Source organism: Neoarius graeffei, chromosome 10 (genome assembly GCF_027579695.1).
Source record: "Neoarius graeffei isolate fNeoGra1 chromosome 10, fNeoGra1.pri, whole genome shotgun sequence".
Lineage (NCBI taxonomy): Eukaryota > Metazoa > Chordata > Actinopteri > Siluriformes > Ariidae > Neoarius > Neoarius graeffei.
In genome coordinates this window covers 78,893,123-78,917,098 of record NC_083578.1, presented here as the reverse complement: position 1 = coordinate 78,917,098, position 23,976 = coordinate 78,893,123, and the positions used below count along the sequence as shown (strand labels likewise).

General features: G+C 41.1%; 1 pseudogene; it reads right to left on the bottom strand.

The window, feature by feature from the left end:
• Positions 1–5,676: 5,676 nt before the first annotated feature.
• On the bottom strand, positions 5,677–23,915 carry LOC132893557 (serine/threonine kinase-like domain-containing protein STKLD1; annotated as a pseudogene).
• Positions 23,916–23,976: the final 61 nt, after the last annotated feature.

Sequence of the window (23,976 nt, the reverse complement as noted above, 5' to 3'; positions counted from 1 at the left end):
CTCAAAAAAGTTGGGACAGGGCCAGTAAGAGGCTGGAGAAGTTAAAGGTACAAAAAAGGAACAGCTGGAGGACCAAATTGCAACTCGTTAGGTCAATTGGCAATAGGTCATTAACATGACTGGCTATAAAAAGAGCATCTTGGAGTGGCAGCGGCTCTCGGAAGTAAAGATGGGAAGAGGATCACCGATCCCCCTAATTCTGCGCTGACAAATAGTGGAGCAATATCAGAAAGGAGTTCGACAGTGTAAAATTGCAAAGAGTTTGAACATATCATCATCTACAGTGCATAATATCATCAAAAGATTCAGAGAATCTGGAAGAATCTCTGTGCGTAAGGAAAACCATACTGGGTGCCTGTGATCTTCGGGCCCTTAGACGGCACTGCATCACATACAGGCATGCTTCTGTATTGGAAATCACAAAATGGGCTCAGGAATATTTCCAGAGAACATTATCTGTGAACACAATTCACCGTGCCATCCGCCGTTGCCAGCTAAAACTCTATAGTTCAAAGAAGAAGCCGTATCTAAACATGATCCAGAAGCGCAGACGTCTTCTCTGGGCCAAGGCTCATTTAAAATGGACTGTGGCAAAATGGAAAACTGTTCTGTGGTCAGACAAATCAAAATTTGAAGTTCTTTATGGAAATCAGGGACACAGTGTCATTCGGACTAAAGAGGAGAAGGACGACCCAAGTTGTTATCAGCGCTCAGTTCAGAAGCCTGCATCTCTGATGGTATGGGGTTGCATTAGTGCGTGTGGCATGGGCAGCTTACACATCTGGAAAGACACCATCAATGCTGAAAGGTAGGTTCTAGAGCAACATATGCTCCCATCCAGACAACGTCTCTTTCAGGGAAGACCTTGCATTTTCCAACATGACAATGCCAAACCACATACTGCATCAATTACAGCATCATGGCTGCGTAGAAGAAGGGTCCGGGTACTGAACTGGCCAGCCTGCAGTCCAGATCTTTCACCCATAGAAAACATTTGGCGCATCATATAGCGGAAGATACGACAAAAAAGCCCTAAGACAGTTGAGCAACTAGAATCCTACATTAGACAAGAATGAGTTAACATTCCTATCCCTAAACTTGAGCAACTTGTCTCCTCAGTCCCCAGACGTTTACAGACTGTTGTAAAGAGAAGAGGGGATGTCTCACAGTGGTAAACATGGCCTTGTTCCAACTTTTTTGAGGTGTTGTTGTCATGAAATTTAAAAATCACCTAATTTTTCTCTTTAAATGATACATTTTCTCAGTTTAAACATTTGATATGTCATCTATGTTCTATTCTGAATAAAATATGGAATTTTGAAACTTCCACATCATTGCATTCCGTTTTTATTTACAATTTGTACTTTGTCCCAACTTTTTTGGAATGGGGGGTTGTATCTCCTCTTTGGTCTTCCTCGTTTTCGTTTGCCTGGCAGCTCCATCCTCAACATTCTCCTTCCAACATGCTCTGCATCTCTTCTCAGGATGTGCCCATACCATCTCAGTCTCATCTCTCTTAGCTTAATTCCCAAGCTCTCCACATGTGCTGTCTCTCTGATGTGCTTGTTCCTTATCCTGTCCAACCTCCCATCGCAAACCTTAACATCCTCAACTCCGCCACCTCCAACTTTGCCTCCTGTCTCTTTGTTAAGGGTACGGTCTCCAATCCATACATCACAGCTGGTCTCACTACTGTCTTATACATCTTACTTTTCACTCTTGCTGGGACTTTCCTATCACAAATGACTCCCGAAATCTCTCCAAACCCAACTCAACCTCCTTTCTACTTTCACCACATATCACAATATCATCTGAAAACATCATGTTCCATGGTGACTCTTGCCTCACTTCGTCCGTCAAGCTATCAATCACTATGGCAAACAAAAAAGGACTCAAAGCAGATCCTTGATGGAGTCCCACCTTCACCTTGAACCATTCAGTTCCAACTGCGCACCTCACTGCTGTTTCAATGAACACAAACAATTTCCAAAATGTTGACAAGACAAAGTTTAATACAACATCTGTTTAACTTATAACGTGAAAGTAAGGTTAATAATATAACTTAGATTACACATTTTTCAGTTTTACTCAAATTAGGGTGGTGATGTATGGATTGGAGACCGTACCCTTAACGAAGAGACAGGAGGCAAAGTTGGAGGTGGCGGAGTTGAGGATGTTAAGGTTTGTGATGGGAGTGACAAGGTTGGACAGGATAAGGAACGAGCACATCAGAGGGACAGCACATGTGTTTGAAAACCCCAGGCGATCAGCAGTTTCCGAAATACTCAAACCAGTCCATCTGGCACCAACACCCATGCCACAGGGAAAGTCACAGAGATCACAGTTTCTCCCATATCAAGGCTATGATCAAGATAGCATTTTTTTTTCATCTTAGTACTATTGGTGAAATCTGATCTATTCTATCTTTGTGTGATGCTGAAACATTAATACATGCATTTGCATCCTCCAGACTTGATTATATTAATGTTATTTTCTCTGGTTTTCTTTGTTGTGCTCCTAGAAGTCTTCAGTTTTTCCAGAATGCTCTAGCTAGAATCCTGACAAGAATGAAAACAATCATATAACACCCATCCAACCTCTCTTCACTGGTTACTAATACAAGCTCGAGATTTTAAGGTTCTTCTTTTAATTCATAAGGTTTTTCAAGGACTTGCAAAGACCTTCCCTTGCTGAGCCAATTACACCATATACACCAGTATTCCCTCTTCACTCTCTTCATGCTAGTCTACTGCTCATTCAACCAGTTAAAGATAGACTGCCTTTTTTCAAGTTGAAGTCATGAAAAATAATTTTCCCTGTCACCCAATTATTTTTGTTTCATGGAACAAAAGCTACTGAATTCGAATCACAGACTTCCAATTTTATTAGTTTTTTTTAAAAAATAGAACAATTAATGAATTTAGGGCCACATGGCCCTAAATTCTTCGCTAATTTTTCTTGCTTCACCATGACCCAATTCAAAATACTATGTCATGCATCACATGGTGGGCTTTCCCCATTCGTGCAAGGCATTGTAGGATACCAATTTGAAAAAGGAGAGGAAAATGGAGGAGGTGAATGAAACGTGAAAGACCGACTACAGTAACGGAAAGTGAGAAGAAAAAATGTTATGTTATGTAGAAAAGGAAACACAGGACCAAACTAATAAATATCGGTGGTCATCGAGCACCTTGGTGTGATCAGTTGTTCGTTTAGCGACAGAATGATGTAACTGTCAGTGCACAGTCAAAGGTAAACCTGTAAATGGCAGTAATGCAACATTGTGGATGCCAGCTGCTGTAAAACCCAAAAGAAGAAGGTGGTAAACCTGCACATATGCACACCGGACTTCCTCTGTCTGCTTGACTGTGCAAAGCAAGCGATTTCATGCACATTATTTGCCCGGGAATCCCCTCAAATTAAATAAGTTCCCAGCCACAGAATGGCAACAGGTTTTTTTTAGATACTACAGAAATAAACAACTATCACAATGACCAAATTTCAGAGGTAACTAAATTTCACCGATTTTATGAAATCGAAAGGCCATCTAGCTTTAAGAAAAAATCAGTTGGTCACAGAACATTTATCTACTATGCACCCTATTTCTGGATTGGCCTTCCATTATGTGTAAGAGAAGCATGCTCAGTGGATATTTCTAAATCAAGACTTAAAACCCACATTTGTTCCATTTGCGACAGTCCACCCTCGAACTCAAGCAGGTCTAAACTTCTCTAATGCTCTTAATATGGCTGTTTTAGGAGTCACTTCAGATGTCTCTCACTAATATGAAAGCCGTGTTTATCGGCAAGTACTGATTTTATGTCTTTATATTTGAGGCCAATCTCAAAATAAAACTCCATGCAGGTCTCCCACGGGTGAACGCTCTCCATTATTGTTTACAATCTGACCAGCCAGCGGAAATAAATCAGGCTGACCCGGAAGTACATCAGCTTAACTTTTGCGAGATCTCGCAAAAAGTTTTGCGAGATCTCGCAAAAGTACATAGTTTTTTTTTACTTTGATTTTTTTTTCATTCCATGTCCCTTTAGGGGCTCCGTAGTTTTATTTTCATTTTCATACATCTATTTATTTTCCTTGATTTTAATTATCCTTTATTTTTTAATCTTTATATTGTTGTTTTTGTTTAAATTTTCATCCATTTATTTGACTTACATTCAGAAGGTCCCCTTACATGATCTTTAATGTTGTCTTTATTGCTATATTTTCTACATTGATTTTTTAAAATCAATTTTTATTTTTACTTGCTGGCCATATGTTTTATTCTGTTTTGTTTTATTTTGTAAAGTGTATTGAGACCATGCTGCATGGTGATTCTGCACTTTAAATAAAATGAAATTGAATTGAATTAAATCTGATGGCTTGTCTGCTTGTCGTTCTGTTGTGTGACATCTGTGGAACCCAGTGGAACCCTCATTTGGTCGTTCAAGTAATCATTTTCCCATGTGAAATGTTGCAACTGAATTTTGTTCATGGTGTGTACAGACTAATAAGAACATGTATTTAATGACCCACATGATTTCGTGTGAATATTTTGCCTGAAAATTCAGACTTGGTGTGCAAGGGACTTTAGACTGATCCATATCATAGCTGTTTTAAGAAAATCTGTATGATAATAACATATTCACAGGTGGCACAGTGGCGCAGTGGTCATCACTGTTGCCTCACAGCAAGACGATTTTGGGTTCAAGCCTCGCAGCCAACTGGGGCATTTCTGCGTGGAGTCTGCATGTTCTCCCTGCGCCTGCATGGGCTTCCTCTGGGGGCTCTTGTCAGCCTGCCCAAGGTGTACCCCATCTCTCGCCCAAAGTCAGCTGGGATTTGCTCCAGCTCACCCGTGACCCTGATGGATAAGTGGTGTAGATAATGGATGGATGGAATACCACATTCACACATCTTACACAACTTTGGTCAAGCCAAGATGTTCCTATTCCTCCGAAAATGCAATGCACTGAGATTTAAGTTCCTGTATTGGTCTCTCATTAATTCTCAGAACATTCTTTCTTGACTTAAAACATGAGGAGTCAGGAGTCCTGTATGATCTATATGAATCCATCCATGAAGACAGATTGGATAAAATTAGCTTAAAAGTTGTATGTATTTTGGTTTGTCTAGGTTCCTTGCCAACTCTAAAAGGGACCAGGACTCCCTGGCAGAAGAGACATTGTGTCTCAAGGGGACCTTCCTGGTAAAATAAAAGTTAAATAAATAAAAATAAAACAAATGAAGGTAAGTGGATCTGCTATGATCAATTGTCCACAGGTGTGAATGTGTGTGTACCGGTAAATGGCATGCCGTGATGGACTTCGTTCCATCCTTGGATGTAGCCCTGTGTCGAATTATAAATGGTTGAACATGTTGTTCCAGCGTCCCTCAAAAAAGACAAAAAAGGAACATCTGTACAATTTTATGCTCATAAAGGAATGCATGAATAAGGATATATGAATAGTCATGATATGCAAAACTGGAATGCCACTGTGGAAGTAGTCATCGTGAACTTGTTGACACTACATCATTAAGGCTCATCATTTTCGACAGGGTCTCCTGTGCCAACAGTACAGTCTCCTAAGAGGGGCAGAATAGCTACTGAAAGTCAAGTTAGAGCCATAGTTGTCTAATTGTCAAATGGTATATTGGACAATACATTGAAAAATAAACTTATTTACGAATCGTGATGGACTCATATTGTTGCAATATCTGCTCCAATTCATCCTAAACATTTTCAGCAAGCAATTCAGGAATGATAGCATCTGAAATCCAAATACAACCCCGATTCCAAAAAAGTTGGGACAAAGTACAAATTGTAAATAAAAACGGAATGCAATAATTTACAAATCTCAAAAACTGATATTGTATTCACAATAGAACATAGACAACATATCAAATGTCGAAAGTGAGACATTTTGAAATTTCATGCCAAATATTGGCTCATTTGAAATTTCATGACAGCAACACATCTCAAAAAAGTTGGGACAGGGGCAATAAGAGGCTGGAAAAGTTAAAGGTACAAAAAAGGAACAGCTGGAGGACCAAATTGAAACTCATTAAGTCAATTGGCAATAGGTCATTAATATGACTGGGTATAAAAAGAGCATCTTGGAGTGGCAGCGGCTCTCAGAAGTAAAGATGGGAAGAGGATCACCAATCCCCCTAATTCTGCGCCGACAAATAGTGGAGCAATATCAGAAAGGAGTTCGACAGTGTAAAATTGCAAAGAGTATGAACATATCATCACCTACAGTGCATAATATCATCAAAAGATTCAGGGAATCTGGAAGAATCTCTGTGTGTAAGGCAGCTGGGCCATAGAAGGTTCATGCTGCACGCTGCATGCTGCACGCTGCACGCTACACGCGTGTAAAGAAAAGTGGACAAACGTAGCATGACTTGCTCTGGGCCATAGAACGGCGTTCACGTTGCACGCTGCACGCTGCACACTTCACGCGTGAAGCGAGAAATGAACATGCACACTTTTTTCTAGGCATGAAGATGGAAATTCCAGTCAATGCATGCGGTCACCGCCGCGCCAGCCAATCAGAACGGGTCTAGGGAGATAACTCTATGCTTTCAGGGGAAAACTTCAGAAAAAATATAATTGAATGGTATAATTGAAAAATAGTTCTTCATCGGGATTGTCAAGCAGATTATAGAATGTTCGGTGAAATTCACCACGGGTTTCTCTCAGAAGGAAGTGTTCTCGGCTCCAAATTCTGTTCCTTTTTCTCTTCCTCTGTCTCAGTAAAAGCAGAATGAGGCAATCGTCGTCATCCGAAGAGTCCATATTGTTGGTTACTCGGTCAAAGTAGAACAGGCGCAACACGTGAACATCCAAGCATGAAGTTTAATGGCCCAGGGTCCGGTTCTTCACGTGAACGTGTAGCGTGTAGCGTGCAGCATGCAGCGTGCAGCGTGAACCTTCTATGGCCCAGCTGCCTAAGGGTCAAGGCTGGAAAACCATACTGGGTGCCCGTGATCTTCGGGCCCTTAGACGGCACTGCATCACATACAGGCATGCTTCTGTATTGGAAATCACAAAATGGGCTCAGGAATATTTCCAGAGAGCATTATCTGTGAACACAATTCACCGTGCCATCCGCTGTTGCCAGCTAAAACTCTATACCGTAGTTCAGAGAAGAAGCCATATCTAAACATGATCCAGAAGCGCAGACGGCTTCTCTGGGCCAAGGCTCATTTAAAATGGACTGTGGCAAAGTGGAAAACTGTTCTGTGGTCAGATGAATCAAAATTTGAAGTTCTTTATGGAAATCAGGGACACCGTGTCATTCGGACTAAAGAGGAGAAGGATGACCCAAGTTGTTATCAGCGCTCAGTTCAGAAGCCTGCATCTCTGATGGTATGGGGTTGCATTAGTGCGTGTGGCATGGGCAGCTTACACATCTGGAAAGACACCATCAATGCTGAAAGGTATATCCAGGTTCTAGAGCAACATATGCTCCCATCCAGATGATGTCTCTTTCAGGGAAGACCTTGCATTTTCCAACATGACAATGCCAAACCACATACTGCATCAATTACAGCATCATGGCTGCGTAGAAGAAGGGTCCGGGTACTGAACTGGCCAGCCTGCAGTCCAGATCTTTCGCCCATAGAAAACATTTGGCGCATCATAAAACGGAAGATACGACAAAAAAGACCTAAGACAGTTGAGCAACTAGAATCCTACATTAGACAAGAATGGGTTAACATTCCTATCCCTAAACTTGAGCAACTTGTCTCCTCAGTCCCCAGATGTTTACAGACTGTTGTAAAGAGAAAAGGGGATGTCTCACAGTGGTAAACATGGCCTTGTCCCAACTTTTTTGAGATGTGTTGTTGTCATGAAATTTAAAATCACCTCATTTTTCTCTTTAAATGATACATTTTCTCAGTTTAAACATTTGATATGTCATCTATGTTCTATTCTGAATAAAATATGGAATTTTGAAACTTCCACATCATTGCATTCCGTTTTTATTTACAATTTGTACTTTGTCCCAACTTTTTTGGAATCGGGGTTGTACATTATTGTCAACAGATATAGTATATGCAGGTATTTGAAACATTTGAGGTATCTTTATTGTGCTTTAACATTATAACATAAGCATAATATTTAACAGTTATTCTACAAAATCGAGTTGTACATGAGCTGATGAGGCGCATAGCGCTGAGTGGGCTATAAGCCATGTATGACAAGATTGAGTGGAATAATTGTTTTATTATATTCACAATCACTGATTTTGAGAAACGGAGCCTTTTTATTTTTATTTTTTTGCAAATTCGATAAATAAAAACGTTACACAAATCATTTCCACTTAGGTGGACTTCTTAAAAACCTATCGATGGCTGCACGAATTGACTTTAGTGTCTTTTTTTTTGTTGAAAGTGACATCTTGCTGTCATGCTGAGATATAGAGTAGCTTTAGACATTTATTTAATTCTTCCTTGGACATTTCAGTTCTGTAATTTTCAAACTGCTTTGAGCTTTTGAACCTGTCTAAAAGAAATTCAACACGTTTTAATGCTTAAAGAGGAAGAATGAAAACAAACCAGCAACATAACAGTAGTGATTTGTGAAAAATGCTATAATAATAATTCTTGAAAAATTAAAAAAAGATACATTCTTACCATCAGATACTTTCATTCCATATTTTGTTGCTTTTTTTGTATTTTTGGGGTTTTGTTTTTGAGTAGTTTTTATTTTGTCCTTGGTTGGTTCAGCAAAACGCTCTGCCATTTTGTTTTTCTCTACTCACAGTATATGAGCTGATATCCTAGTAGTAGAGTAGCCAATCAGAGTGCGTGATTGCTCATATCCAGTGAATGTGGATAGAATAAAAAGAAATGTACTTAACATGCAACTGAATGCGCAATTCAATAGCAGTGCATATACAGACAGGTGACAAATTAAAAGAAAAAGCCCGTAGCTTTGTTATTTATTTTCTCTGGCATGGTTTGGATTCAACTGTGTCGAACTGTTACTGGAATACAAAATTAAATAGACTGCAGACCTTTATTCTATAACGAAACAGTTCTATCCTGATGGGAGTGGTCTCTTCCAGGATGATCCTGTCCCATTAGACAGCGCTTTCCACCACCTTCACCAAAACATCAACATATGAGGTAGCATCTTTTAGAATAACAGTGTTCATCAATGCAGTACAGTTCCAGAGACATATACACTATATGCTAAGGTACACTAGATCTGAAGTTAAACATAAAGCTATCACACTTTGTTTTTCCCTTAATTTGTTACTCACCTGTAAATGCAGTTGTCTTTACTGTACCTAAATATATTTATTCTAAATTAATTATCTCTTACTTCCCAACAAGCAAATACACCTTTACTTCACTGATCTTTTTTTAATGCTTAATAAATTTTTAACTAAAGTACCAATTCAGCATGTTTTTGCACTCACCATGTTGGACCAGCTGCTTCAGAAGATGGCTAAAGTTCTCTATAACCTTTGGGTCATCCAGATGGTGTCTTTGCGCAGCCATGATGTGATAAACACCATTCCTTTCATCTGGTACACGGAGAAGCTTAAAGCAGGAGTCTCTGATGTGGACAGATAGGGAGAATGTCTTTAAGAATGTCTTGAATATTTTAATTAGTTTCTTGTAGTGACGAACCATTACTATTATAGCTGGGACTTGAGCTCAGCCAAAACTTAGCCAGACACCAATAAAGCAACAGGGCAAAGGATTTTGCAAGGATTAGTGGCAGGGTGCCAGGTTGCTCTGTTGTGTGTAGTTGCTGTTGATGTTGATTTTAAAAATAATGAAGTAAATTACACAGGGAAATGAATACTTAAGTTTGAGTGAAAAATACTGTCGAGAGCGTGCATGGAAGAAGAGTCTGGAAACAGAGATCTTAGTTTCTCAGTCGTTAGCCTGTGCTACTTGCTCTCGATAGCACTGGCTTGACAGCTTTATGAGCATTCGCTAACACTACTGATACAATGCTACACCAGCTGGAAGGTGACTTCACTGCTGTACTGACGGCACTGACTTGTGGTTACACTGTAAAAAATGATTTGTTGTTTTAACTTAAAAAAGTTAGTGTCCGGGCTGCCTTAAAATTTTGAGCTCATTGAAATTAATATAACACAATGCGGCGAACAATTTAACTTACGATATGAATTTCAATGAACTCAAAATTTTAAGGCAGCCAGGTTGCTAACTTTTTTAAGTCAAAACAACAAATCATTTTTTACAGTGTAAGCTCGTGTTGGCCTTCGAAAAGGCCTAGGGTGATAAATTTTTGGTCCCTCCCACTATAAATCAATATCTGATTGGTTAATTTGTCCATCACTTCCGACATAAACATACACTGCCATGGCCTTCTGTCCCAGCAATGAAGTCCTAAACAACGAGTGAGCCAGCTTGAAACTCTTCTCAGCCTAGAGACAACAAACAAAAAAAAAATCTCATCGGATAACTCTAATTTTAATGCTTTCAGGACAGTAACGCTTTCATTTCTGAAGCACATTTGATAGAAAATGAGGCCAAATTAGAATTAGAAGAAAATAATTATCATGAAATTATGAAAGAATGAAAGCAATTAAAGAATGAAAGAAATTAAGTATAACATTTGAAATGCTGATATGTTTGCGCCTTCTCTGAAGGCCTAGAAGGCCCTGACGGTTCCCCTTTGGTTTCTTGGATATGTTTTTGGCAATGAAATCACCATCTAGCACGCCAACTAGGATGACATGCCACAAAAATTCAGATTGGACAATATCACTCAATGTATGGATCTCTGAAGTACTTACATAGTTATTAGATAGAGCACAGATTCTATTACCTAAGATTTTGATTAAGCCGGCCATGACGACAAACACATGGGTCACTTCAGCTGCAACATTTAGATGACTTTTGAGTTTGTGAATCAAGAAACAAGTAGCCTTCTTACTATCTTTCCCTTTGTGTTGAGCTACAGTATATAAATTAAAAACGAAAGTGAAAGAACTTTCAGCTTTACTGCTGACATGTCATATCTTTATCCAGTAGAAATGAAGTTGTATCCTTGGTTGAACTGCACTAGACTTGAACTGCACTATTTTACCTTGATTAATCAGAACCTGTAGTGCAGCAGACAAGCATTTTGTCACAACTGAGTCTTGGCGATACATCTCGCCCACAGTGCACAATGTCTCAACAGCATCTGCAAATGGTTCTAGAGCACCACAGCCTGAAAAGAGCAGATGGACTAAAGTGAACTTTACATACTAACGTATAATATATTATAATAATAATTTAAAAAAATCACAGCAGTGCCCTACTAGTGCAAGCCATAAAATCTTTTTAACTATGAAGTCATTTGATCAGGCTTAATTTATTGGTGATTTAACTGTTATGACAATGACCTTTATCCAGTGCAGCAAGGGATGATGATATCCTTCTCCTGTGGGTAGTCTCATCTCATCTCATCTCATCTCATCTCATCTCATCTCATTATCTCTAGCCGCTTTATCCTGTTCTACAGGGTCACAGGCAAGCTGGAGCCTATCCCAGCTGACTACGGGCGAAGTGGGTAGTCCTTTAATGTATTAAATATTTGATGAACACCGTCCAGTTTCACAATCAGTTCACAGGCTTTCTCTAGCATATACAGTGGTGCTTGAAAGTTTGTGAACCCTTTAGAATTTTCTATATTTCTACATAAATAGGACCTAAAACATCATCAGATTTTCACACAAGTCCTAAAAGTAGATAAAGAGAAGCCAGTTAAACAAATGAGACAAAAACATTATACTTGGTCATTTATTTATTGAGGACAATGATCCAATATTACATATCTGTGAGTGGCAAAAGTATGTGAACCTTTGCTTTCAGTATCTGGTGTGACCCCCTTGTGCAGCAATAACTGCAACTAAATGTTTCCGGTAACTGTTGATCAGTCCTGCACACCGGCTTGGAGAAATTTTAGCCCGTTCCTCTGTACAGAACAGCTTCAACTCTAGGATGTTGGTGGGTTTCCTCACATGAACTGCTCGCTTCAGGTCCTTCCACAACATTTCGATTGGATTAAGGTCAGGACTTTGACTTGGCCATTCCAAAACATGAACTTTATTCTTCTTTAACCATTCTTTGGTAGAATGACTTGTGTGCTTAGGGTCGTTGTCTTGCTGCATGACCCACCTTCCCTTGAGATTCAGTTTGTGGACAGATGTCCTGACATTTTCCTTTAGAATTCGCTGGTATAATTCAGAATTCATTGTTCCATCAATGATGGCAAGCCGTCCTGGCCCAGATGCAGCAAAACAGGCCCAAACCATGATACTACCACCACCATGTTTCACAGATGGGATAAGGTTCTTGTGTTGGAATGCAGTGTTTTCCTTTCTCCAAACATAACGCTTCTCATTTAAACTAAAAAGTTCTATTTTGGTCTCATCCGTCCACAAAACATTTTTCCAATAGCCTTCTGGCTTGTCCACGTGATCTTTAGCAAACTGCAGATGAGCAGCAATGTTCTTTTTGGAGAGCAGTGGTTTTCTCCTTGCAACCCTGCCATGTACACCATTGTTGTTCAATGTTCTCCTGATGGTAGACTCATGAACATTAACATTAGTCAATGTGAGAGAGGCCTTCAGTTGCTTAGAAGTTACCCTGGGGTCCTTTCTGACCTTGCCGACTATTACATGCCTTGCTCTTGGAGTGATCTTTGTTGGTCGACCGCTCCTGGGGAGGGTAACAATGGTCTTGAACTTCCTCCATTTGTACACAATTTGTCTGACTGTGGATTGGTGGAGTCCAAACTCTTTAGAGATGGTTTTGTAACCTTTTCTAGCTTGATGAGCATCAACAATGCTTTTTCTGAGGTCCTCAGAAATCTCCTTTGTTCGTGCCATGATACACTTCCACAAACATGTTGTGAAGCTCAGACTTTGATAGATCCCTGTTCTTTAAATAAAACAGGGTGCCCACTCACACCTGATTGTCATCCCATTGATTAAAAACACCTGACTCTAATTTCACCTTCAAATTAACTGCTAATCCTAGAGGTTCACATACTTTTGCCACTCACAGATATGTAATATTGGATCATTTTCCTCAATAAATAAATGACCAAGTATAATATTTTTGTTTCATTTGTTTAACTGGGTCCTCTTTAAATACTTTTAGGACTTGTGTGAAAATCTGATGATGTTTTAGGTCATATTTATGCAGAAATATAGAAAACTCCAAAGGGTTCACACACTTTCAAGCACCACTGTACAGTGCTGTGCAAAAGTCACCACACCCACCAACTACTCCTAGCGACTTCTCACCCCCTTGCGTTGTGCCGGTGAATAACATCGCACACGCCTATTCCCCCGCTCAACAATAAATTACAACTGTCTGCGAAAAGCTATCTGCAAAAGCCTTGTCGCACAAGCATGCAGAGGCCTTTACAGTAGGCACATGTAAAGAAATGCTGTCGACCACAAATGGCTTAAAATTACTGAAATGAAAAGTTTCAACATTAAAAAAAAAACTACAAACAGCAGTAAGCCGTAATAAATAAAACTATGTCAACATTTGGTGTGAAACAACCCTTTGCTTTCGTAGTCTCAGGTACAATGAGTGCAGTTTTATAATGAAATGAGCTGTAGGTTTTACTGAGCATCTTGCAGAACCAGACACAGTTCTTCTGGACACTTTGACGATCACACTCACTTCTTCATTTTGCACCAAAACCCAGTAGCCTTCATTATGTTTTCTTTTTTAATCTGAAAAGTGCTCTCTTATGTAATATGCTGCTCAGGTACAATTTTTTTTTTCTGTAACATTTAATTTTGTGCTGGAAAACGAACATTTGGACTCTAAAATGTTTTACCCGATAATGTAGAAGTCATAAAATAGAACTCGATAACAAAGTTTGTCTGACAAAAAAAAAGGTGCCTAAGACTTTTGCATAGCTGTAGATCTTACAACACAGCTCAATAATTATCAACTAATAAATGGTGAAAGACTTCATTCTGACAGCAGCACAAGAGCATCGCAAACATTTTAACAGCCGGTATCTCATTACAAACTGAACTGATTAAGCTTATCAAGTCATCAAGTCAAGTTTATTTGTATAGCGCTTTTAACAATAAACGTTGTCGCAAAGCAGCTTTACAGAATTTGAACGACTTAAAACATGAGCTAATTTTATCCCTAATCTATCCCCAGTGAGCAAGCCTGTGGCGACGGTGGCAAGGAAAAACTCCCTCGGACGACATGAGGAAGAAACCGAGAGAGGAACCAGACTCAAAAGGGAACCCATCCTCATTTGGGTGATAACAGACAACGTGATTATAACATTTTGAACAGTTTTAACATGAAGTCAGTTTCGTTGATGTTATAAACTCTTCATTGATGGAAACTTGAGTGCAAAACTGTTCATGACAACTGCAGTCCTAAAGTTAGCAAGTCAACTGTAGTCCTCAGCCATAAAAGCATTACTGTAAGTGTCCAGAGCGTCTTCCAATTGTGACTTTCAACTGTCCACATGGGGCCGTCCTCCACAGGAGCGATGCGATGAGACTCCAACCAGACACAGGGCACCAGGATGGATCAAGCAGGTCCGAGGAGCAGAAGAGGTCAGCATCTCGATCCCAGGACCAACATGTAACTCAGAGGGACAGATTTTGGGGGGGGGGGGGGGGGGAGCTTATGTTTGTTTCGTATCCAACAACTTGATCAAAGTATGGCATTCGCTGTGTTAGGAAATCACACATAGCTGGCTAGACTTTAGATATATTTAGGCACAATGACTGGTTTTAATACTGCATTTGTTAAACTGACTCTTTACCCAGTGGGATCTTTGGACTTTAGCCTAGGTAAGGTTAAAAAGTAGGCTAAATAAACACTTTTCCATGTTGTTTTGGTGAAATATATTTATTCCTTTAACTGTCAAAATACAGTACTGTGCAAAAGTCATAGGTACCCTATTTTTTTCCAATACAAACTTTATCAATTTCTATTTTATGACTGCTATATTGGGGCGGCACGGTGGTGTAGTGGTTAGCGCTGTCGCCTCACAGCAAGAAGGTCCTGGGTTCGAGCCCCGGGGCCGGCGAGGGCCTTTCTGTGTGGAGTTTGCATGTTCTCCCCGTGTCCGCGTGGGTTTCCTCCGGGTGCTCCGGTTTCCCCCACAGTCCAAAGACATGCAGGTTAGGTTAACCGGTGACTCTAAATTGACCGTAGGTGTGAATGTGAGTGTGAATGGTTGTCTGTGTCTATGTGTCAACCCTGTGATGACCTGGCGACTTGTCCAGGGCGTACCCCGCCTTTCGCCCGTAGTCAGCTGGGATAGGCTCCAGCTTGCCTGCGACCCTGTAGAAGGATAAAGCGGCTAGAGATAATGAGATGAGATGAGACTGCTATATTATCGAGTCAATACAAAAACATTTTCGAGTCCCGAATGTTCATTTTCCACCACAAAATTAAATGTTACAGGAAAAAAAGTTTGTATCTGAGCGGCATATTACATAAAAGAGCACATTTCAGATTAAAAAAGAAAGCATAATTAAGGCTACTGGGTTTTGGTGCAAAATTAAGAAGCAAGTGTGACAAAGTGTCCAGAACTGTGGCTGGTTCTGTAAGATGCTCAGTAAAACCTAAAGCTCATTTCCTTATAAAACTGCACTCATTGTACCTGAGATTACTATTTTTATTTTTTTTTTAAAGCAAAGGGTCGTCTCACAGGGTGGCATAGTGGTGTAGTGGTTAGCACTGTCGCCTCACAGCAAGAAGGACCTAGTGGCCGGCGAGGGCCTTTCTGTGTGGAGTTTGCATGTTCTCCCTGTGTCCGCGTGGGTTTCTGTGTCAGCCCTGCGATGACCTGGCGACTTGTCCAGGGTGTACCCCGCCTCTCGCCCATAGTCAGCTGGGATAGGTTCCAGCTTGCCTGCGACCCTGCACAGGATAAGCGGTTACAAATAACGGATGGATAGGTCATCTCACACCAAATACTGACTTTGTTTCATTTATTATGGCTTACTGCTTATATCCATCCATCCATTATTTGTAACCGCTTATCCTGTTCTACAGGGTCGCAGGCAAGCTGGAGCCTATCCCAGCTGACTATGGGTGAGAGGTGGGGTACACCCTGGACAAGTCGCCAGGTCATCGCAGGGCTGACACATAGAGACAAACAACCATTCACACTCACATTCACACCTACGGTCAATTTAGAGCCACCAATTAACCTAACCTGCATGTCTTTGGACTGTGGGGGAAACCGGAGCACCCAGAGGAAACCCACGTGGACACAGGGAGAACATGCAAACTCCACACAGAAAGGCCCTCGCTGGCCGCTGGGCTCGAACCCAGGACCTTCTTGCTGTGAGGCGACAGTGCTAACCACTACACCTCCATGCTGCCCCTTACTGTACAATATTTCTTTACATGTGCCTAAGACTTTTGCACAGTACTGTATGTTTTAGGCATACTCAATTTTTTTGTCTTTTTTTGGCTGAATTCAGACACAATGACCACCAACAGGCTTTCCCAAATCACCACACACATACAGGAGACAATTACAGGGGAATAGAGATGGATAGATTGGTCGAGGTGGGGAGATCAAATACACACCATTCACTAAAATGAGCAAGAGCACTTGAAAGGCATTTGCGAGCAGATCTGTGTTCTTGGACACAGGAAATAACATTTTCTCCACACAGGCAACAGTCCTTGCCAATGCACTGTCCTAAAATAACAGACAAGCTGTTACATAATTGTTACGTCTTTAAGGAAAGTACTGTATATATAGATGGCTTATTGACTAACCTGTAGTTAGAAGATGTTGTATGAGCTGGAATGATTTCAGCTGAATGCCAGCTGACTCAGAGTGGCTCAGTATAGAAGAAGTCACAGCCTGTTCCACAGCACCAATTCTGCCCAAGGCTGTTACATCAAGAATTCATACTTAATATAAGGTAAAGTTTGAGAATTTATTTTCCTATCCATACTTTTAGTATTTCTTCTTTAAATAAATAAATATATGAGAAGATATACCTTTTTGGGTGGCATGGTTGTGTAGTGGTTAGCACTGTCGCCTCACAGCAAGAAGGTTCTGGGTTTGAGCCAGAGGTGGACAGTAATGAAGTACATTTACTTGAGTACTGTACTTAAGTACACTTTTTGAGTATCTGTACTTGACTTGAGTATTAATTCTTTTGGCAACTTATGACTTTAACTTCACTACATTTGAAAGACAAATATAGTGCTCCGGGCGGCACGGTGGTGTAGTGGTTAGCGCTGTCGCCTCACAGCAAGAAGGTCCTGGGTTCGAACCCCGGGTCCGGCGAGGGCCTTTCTGTGTGGAGTTTGCATGTTCTCCCCGTGTCCGCGTGGGTTTCCTCCGGGTGCTCCGGTTTCCCCCACAGTCCAAAGACATGCATGTTAGGTTAACTGGTGACTCTAAATTGACCGTAGGTGTGAATGTGAGTGTGAATGGTTGTCTGTGTCTATGTGTCAGCCCTGTGATGACCTGGCGACTTGTCCAGGGTGTACCCCGCCTTTCGCCCGTAGTCAGCTGGGATAGGCTCCAGCTTGCCTGCGACCCTGTAGAAGGATAAAGCGGCTAGAGATAATGAGATGAGATGAGATATAGTGCTCCACTACTCCACTACATTAAGCTCTACTACATTTCTATCAAGGTCCTCGTGACTCGTTACGATGAAGTGGCTTTGAAAGTGGATGTTTTTTTCTTTTCTTTTCTAAAACGTGATTGTTTTTTTCGCAGGTGACACTGAGACAGCCTATCAGTAATCACTAGGGTCACGTCTCGTCCATAGACTGGATAAAATCAACATCAATGATTCCTCAGCAGCGTTATTTAACACGATCAGTTGATGGCAGGATGGAAGAAGACAGTTCTTCTGGGGAATGCATGCACCCACGGTTCTATAGCTAGAACCCATGTTTCAGTTTTCTGAAAGGAATAAAGAGTTGTTTCGTTTTAAATGTTTGCTTTGTTTGCCTTAAACGAACCACATCACAGCCTACAAAAATTTGCTGTCCGACCTGCGGAAGCATATTCAGGTATATAAACATTTTATTCCAAGAGAAAGCTTGCAATGAAGTTTTATGTGCTTTTAGAGCTAGCGATAATGTTGCACTAGTTATGCAGTCTGGTTAGTCAAATGATGTTCTATGGATTTTCCTGCCAAGTTGCCATAGCCTTGTTCCCGGCTAACGTTAACACATAACTGGTTAACTTGGACACTGTTAGCATGTAAAAACGGAGTTACACTAACATGAATAATGTTAACTTATCTGAAGTGCTTTCAGAAATGTTTCAGCAGAATCTTGCCAAATAAACAAAATGTAGAAATTTTTCTTTTCTAGTAACGTTAGCTACCCAATATGATTTCGAGTTTGAAAGGAGTTTGCTAGCATGTCAAGTGGAGCTTCACTGACTAGCTAGCTTAACATTAAACCACCATGATTCTACAGGCAGATTCATACGTGCATGAATACATGTACTTGCACACGCCCGCACGTGAGACCTGTAAGGTGGACAGTATTGTCCTAGTCAGTCACAACAAATTGTTGGAATTTTTTGTTTTGATGTCAGATGATGACATCTTGCACATTTTTTTTTTGGTATTGCTTAAAGCAGTATTGCTGTTGGGCAGTTATTAAGCTCGAGGGGTAGACCTGGGTTTCAAGCAGGTTGGATTGTCCTTTTTATTTTCTGAGCAAGCTGCATTTACAGCTATTCCACTGTCTTAATGATTAACATACACATACATGTGTGCACACACTGCCAGAGCTGGGTTAGAACATTACCATGCTACTTTGTGGGGGTGGGGAGGAGTGTTACAATAAAAAGAAAAGAAAAGAAAAGAAAAGAAAAGAAAAGAACAATGGCTGTTTTTCATTTCAGTTGTGTTTCATTTTGTAACATTCTACCAGGCGTTTATTCCACAGGTTCTACAAGCAAGTCAGTAAATCCAGTCGGTTGCTTCAGAGGCGTTAGGTTTTGTAAGCGTTGTGGCATAATACAACAATACGTTGACGGAAAATGTACTTTTAAGACTTAAGTATTTTTAAAAACAAGTACTTCAGTACTTTAACTTAAGTTAAAATTTGACTGTACAACTTTCACTTGTATTGGAGTAACATTTGACCAGTGGGATCTGTACTTTGACTTAAGTAATGAAGTTGGGTACTTTGACCACCTCTGGTTCGAGCCCAGTGGCCGACGAGGGCCTTTCTGTGTGGAGTTTGCATGTTCTCCCCGTGTCTGTGTGGGTTTCCTCCAGGTGCTCTGGTTTCCCCCACAGTCCAAAGACATGCAGTTAGGTTAATCGGTGACTCTAAATTGACCATAGGTATAAATGTGAGTGTGAATGATTGTTTCTCTCTATGTGTCAGCCCTGTGATGACCTGGCAACTTGTCCAGGGTGTACCTGCCTCTCGCCCATAGTCAGCTGGGATAGGCTCCAGCTCGCCTGCGACCCTGCATAGGATAAGCAGTTACAGATAATGGATGGATGGATGTGCGTTATGTGAAAAGCAATGCAACCTGGCAACCTCAAGAACAGCCATATACTTTTGTCCACTAGATGGCACTGCATCTATAAACCAGTGGTTCATATCCATTTATCAACAATGTGAATAAGGAGACTTTTGGCCACCAAGGAATCATTCAGGTTATAATAGTGCTAAGGTCATATATTTAAGTACACATCTCCCTGGCTCCTTTTTGATTCAAGAGTACGACTTCCTCTCAATACATATTAGTTTCAGTGCCTTGTTTAAGGGCACACTGGCATCAGTAATCCAGACAGAGCTTGGAATCTTTAAATGTCACCGAAACTGCAGCACATACTATTATATTGTTATCTAGCTGCCAGCATTTGGGGACAAGCAACATGATTAAACAATGTCTTCAAAAGATTCTTTGTATATCAAATCAAGTTTCAATCAAATCAAGTTTATTTGTATAGCGCTTTTAACAATAAACATTGTCGCAAAGCAGCTTTACAGAATTTGAATGACTTAAAACATGAGCTAATTTTATCCCTAATCTATCCCCAATGAGCAAGCCTGTGGCGATGGTGGCAAGGAAAAACTCCCTCAGACGACATGAGGAAGAAACCTCGAGAGGAACCAGACTCAAAAGGGAACCCATCCTCATTTGGGCAACAACAGACAGCCTGACTATAATATTAACAGTTTTAACAGGTATAACCCTCAACTGTCCTCATGGGGCCGTCCTTCACAGGAGCGGTGCGATAAAACTCCGACCAGACACAGGGCACCAGGATGGATCAAGCAGGTCCGAGGCTTGTACATGTGTAGTTATTGTGAGAAATTTTACATCTTTGTGTATATATATATATATATATCATCTCATTATCTCTAGCCACTTTATCCTGTTCTACAGGGTCGCAGGCAAGCTGGAGCCTATTCCAGCTGACTACGGGCGAAAGGCGGGGTACACCCTGTACAAGTCGCCAGGTCATCACAGGGCTGACACATAGACACAGACAACCATTCACACTCACATTCACACCTACGGTCAATTTAGAGTCACCAGTTAACCTAACCTGCATGTCTTTGGACTGTGGGGGAAACCGGAGCACCCGGAGGAAACCCACGCGGACACGGGGAGAACATGCAAACTCCACACAGAAAGACCCTCGCCGGCCACGGGGCTCGAACCCGGACCTTCTTGCTGTGAGGCGACAGTGCTAACCACTACACCACCGTGGGGGCGACATGTGGATTAGGTCATCTTTTCTTCTTCTTCTGCTTTGCCAACACCTTATTATTCCCCTGGTTGGGGGTCGGTGGCCATGATCCCCCTCCTCCATTTCTGCCTGTCCTCGGCGTTCTGTTCGCTCAACCCTAGTTCTTCCAGTCTCTCACTCAGTCCATCTTTCCATCTCTTCAACTGGCACCCTCTGCTCCTCTTTCCCCTCACTGGCTCTTCCCATGCCTGTTTCACCACCTCCTCCTTCTTTTTCCTTAATATATGACTGTACCAGCAGAGTTTATTTTGTTCTATTACTGTTACTACACTTGCCATCATTGTTGTTCTTCTTCTCACTTCCTCGTTTCTTATCCTGTCACGCAGTCTCACTCCCAGCATCTTTCAGAGCATACTCATCTCTGTTGTTAGTAGTTTTCTTTGATCTTTCTTCTTTCAGTCCTTTGCTTTCAGTCTCATTGGCATCCTTTTGTCAGTTATAACTGGCTTAACCTCCTTCCATTTCATCCAGCTGGCACTCACCCTTGCTTGTGCCTCCTTTTCACACCCTCCTCTATCAGCGACTAGCGATCCCAGGTATTTGAAACAATTTACCTGCTTCAATTCCTCTCCATGTCTGTCTGTGATGGTAACATTCTCATCTCCTTTCTTACTGCACACTAACACCTCTGTCTTTTTAGCATTCACCTTCAACCCGTATCTTTCCAGACTCTCCTGCCATCTCACAAGTCTGTCCTGCAGTTGACCTGCGCTGTCTGCCATAATCGCCAGATCGTCTGCAAAAAGCAGCTCCCACAGATTTTCAGCTCTTTGATGCTCTGACAGTACATCAATGATGATCGCGAACAAAAGGGGACTTAATGCTGAGCCTTGGTGTAGTCCTACCCTGATCATGAACTCTCTTGACATCCCCTCTGCTGTTCTCACCGCTGTCTTTGACTCCTTCTATGTTTCCATGACCAGTCTGACCAGTTTCTCTGGTATTTCTTTTCTTCGCAAGCACCAGTACATTACTTCCCTAGGAACACGGTCGTATGCCTTCTCAAGGTCCACAAAACCACAGAATATTGACAGGTTACCTTCAATTCTTTTCTCTACTAGTTGTCTGACAATAAAGGTTGTGCCTATTGTACTCTTTCCTGGCATCAAGCCAAACTGCTTAGGGTCAATTTCTACCACTGCATGGATTCGCTTGTCTAATATTTTCTCCAATAGTTTCAGTCCATGTTCCAATAACTTAATTCCACGATAATTACCACATTCCATAATGTCACCCTTCTTCTTGAAAATGGGGACTATCAAACTCTTCCTCCAATCTGACTACTGAGTATTAGGAGTATTAGGAGTGAGATGGTTCCACAGAGTGACTAATGAGGAGATGAGAAGGAAGGCAGGAGTACGTAGATATCACCTTGATAGAAAGAGTAAAGGACATACAATAAAGATGGCTGGGACATGTGGAAAGGATGGCGGAATGGAGAGAAAGGTGATGCATGGAAGAATGCAAGGAACCAGACCAAGGGGTAGACCCAGAAGGACTTGGTGGGAATCAGTAAGGAGAGTGAATCCAACACTGATGGATCCAACATATTCACTGGATATGAGCAATCGCATGCTCTGATTGGCTACTCTACTCCTAGGCTATCAGCTCATATACTGTGAGTAGAGAAAAACAAAATGGCAGAATGTGTTGCTGAACCAACTGAGGGCGAAATAAAAACTACTTGAAAACAAAGCCCCCCAAAATACAAAAAAACCCAACAAAATATAGAATGAAAATATTTGATCGTAAGAATGGATCTTTTTTATTTTTCAAGAATTATTATTATTTGTTAACATTCTTCATCTTTAAGCATTAAACTTGGTTTAAGTTTTTTAGACTGGTTCAAAAGCTCAAAGAAGTTTGAAAATTGCATAACTGAAATGTCCAAGGAAGAATTAAATAAATGTCTAAAGCTATTCTATACCTCGGAACAATGGCAAGACGGCACTTTCTATAAAAAACAACACTCAAGTCAATTCGTGCAGCCATCGGTAGGTTTTTAAGAAGTCCGCCTAAGTGGAAATGATTTTGTTGGACGTTTGGTATAAAGTTTTTTTTTATCGAATTTGCAAAAAAAATGCTCTATTTTTCAAAATCCAGTGAATGTGGAAATAATAAAACAGTTATTCCACTCAATCTTGTCATACATGGCTTCTACTCAGTGCTACGCGCCTTGTCGGCTATCAGCACATGTATGACTTGATTTCATGGAATAATTGCTAATTATTTGTCACACAATCTCTGGTATAGGGACACTAGTTAAGGCTTGACTTGGTTGGTTGTCTACCTCCTGTAGGCTTCAATTGGCTTTAGTTTCATCCAAACATCCATCCATTCATTATCTGTAGCCGCTTATCCTGTGCAGGGTCGCGGGCAAGCTGGAGCCTATCCCAGCTGACTATGGGTGAGAGGCGGGTACACCCTGGACAAGTCACTAGATCATCACAGGGCTAACACATAGATACAAACAACCATTCACACTCACATTCACACCTACGGTCAATTTAGAGCCACTAATTAACCTAACTGCATGTCTTTGGACTGTGGGGGAAACCAGAGCACCCGGAGGAAACCCACGTGGACATGGGGAGAACATGCAAACTCCACACAGAAAGGCCCTCGTCAGGGACTGGGCTCGAACCCAGAACCTTCTTGCTGTGAGGCAACAGTGCTAACCACTACACCACTGTGCCACCAGTGAAGGATTGAGGCGAACCCGCAAGGTTCAGAGTGGAACTGCCATGCCCATAGCGGCCTCCCCGTGGTTGGTGGAGACCGGGCAAAGCGCCTACTCCTGGAGGGTCTCGTGTTCTGATCTACCATTCATCCAAACATTCCACCTTAAAATGTAATGCTGGAATTATTTAGGTTGAGGAATGACTAAAACTAAACTAACAAGTTCACTATGTCCTTTCATGCCTTCTTCAGTGTGTATTTCAAGCCAGAATGTCTGTCCTGTACAAAAAAGGTCATACCAAATGACCCTAGACACATCACATCTACAGCCTGAAAACAGAGCCAAAAATGAGCCACTAGCCAGTTATCTTCAACCTTGTTACAATACTTTTAACAAAAAAGGATTAAAATTAAGCCTAGTATTACTTCATAAAGTAAAAGAGACTCTTCATTGAATAAATTTACCATGTAATTTTCCATCAAGGGCGTCACGGTGGTGTAGTGGTTAGCGCTGTTGCTTCACAGCAAGAAGGTCCGGGTT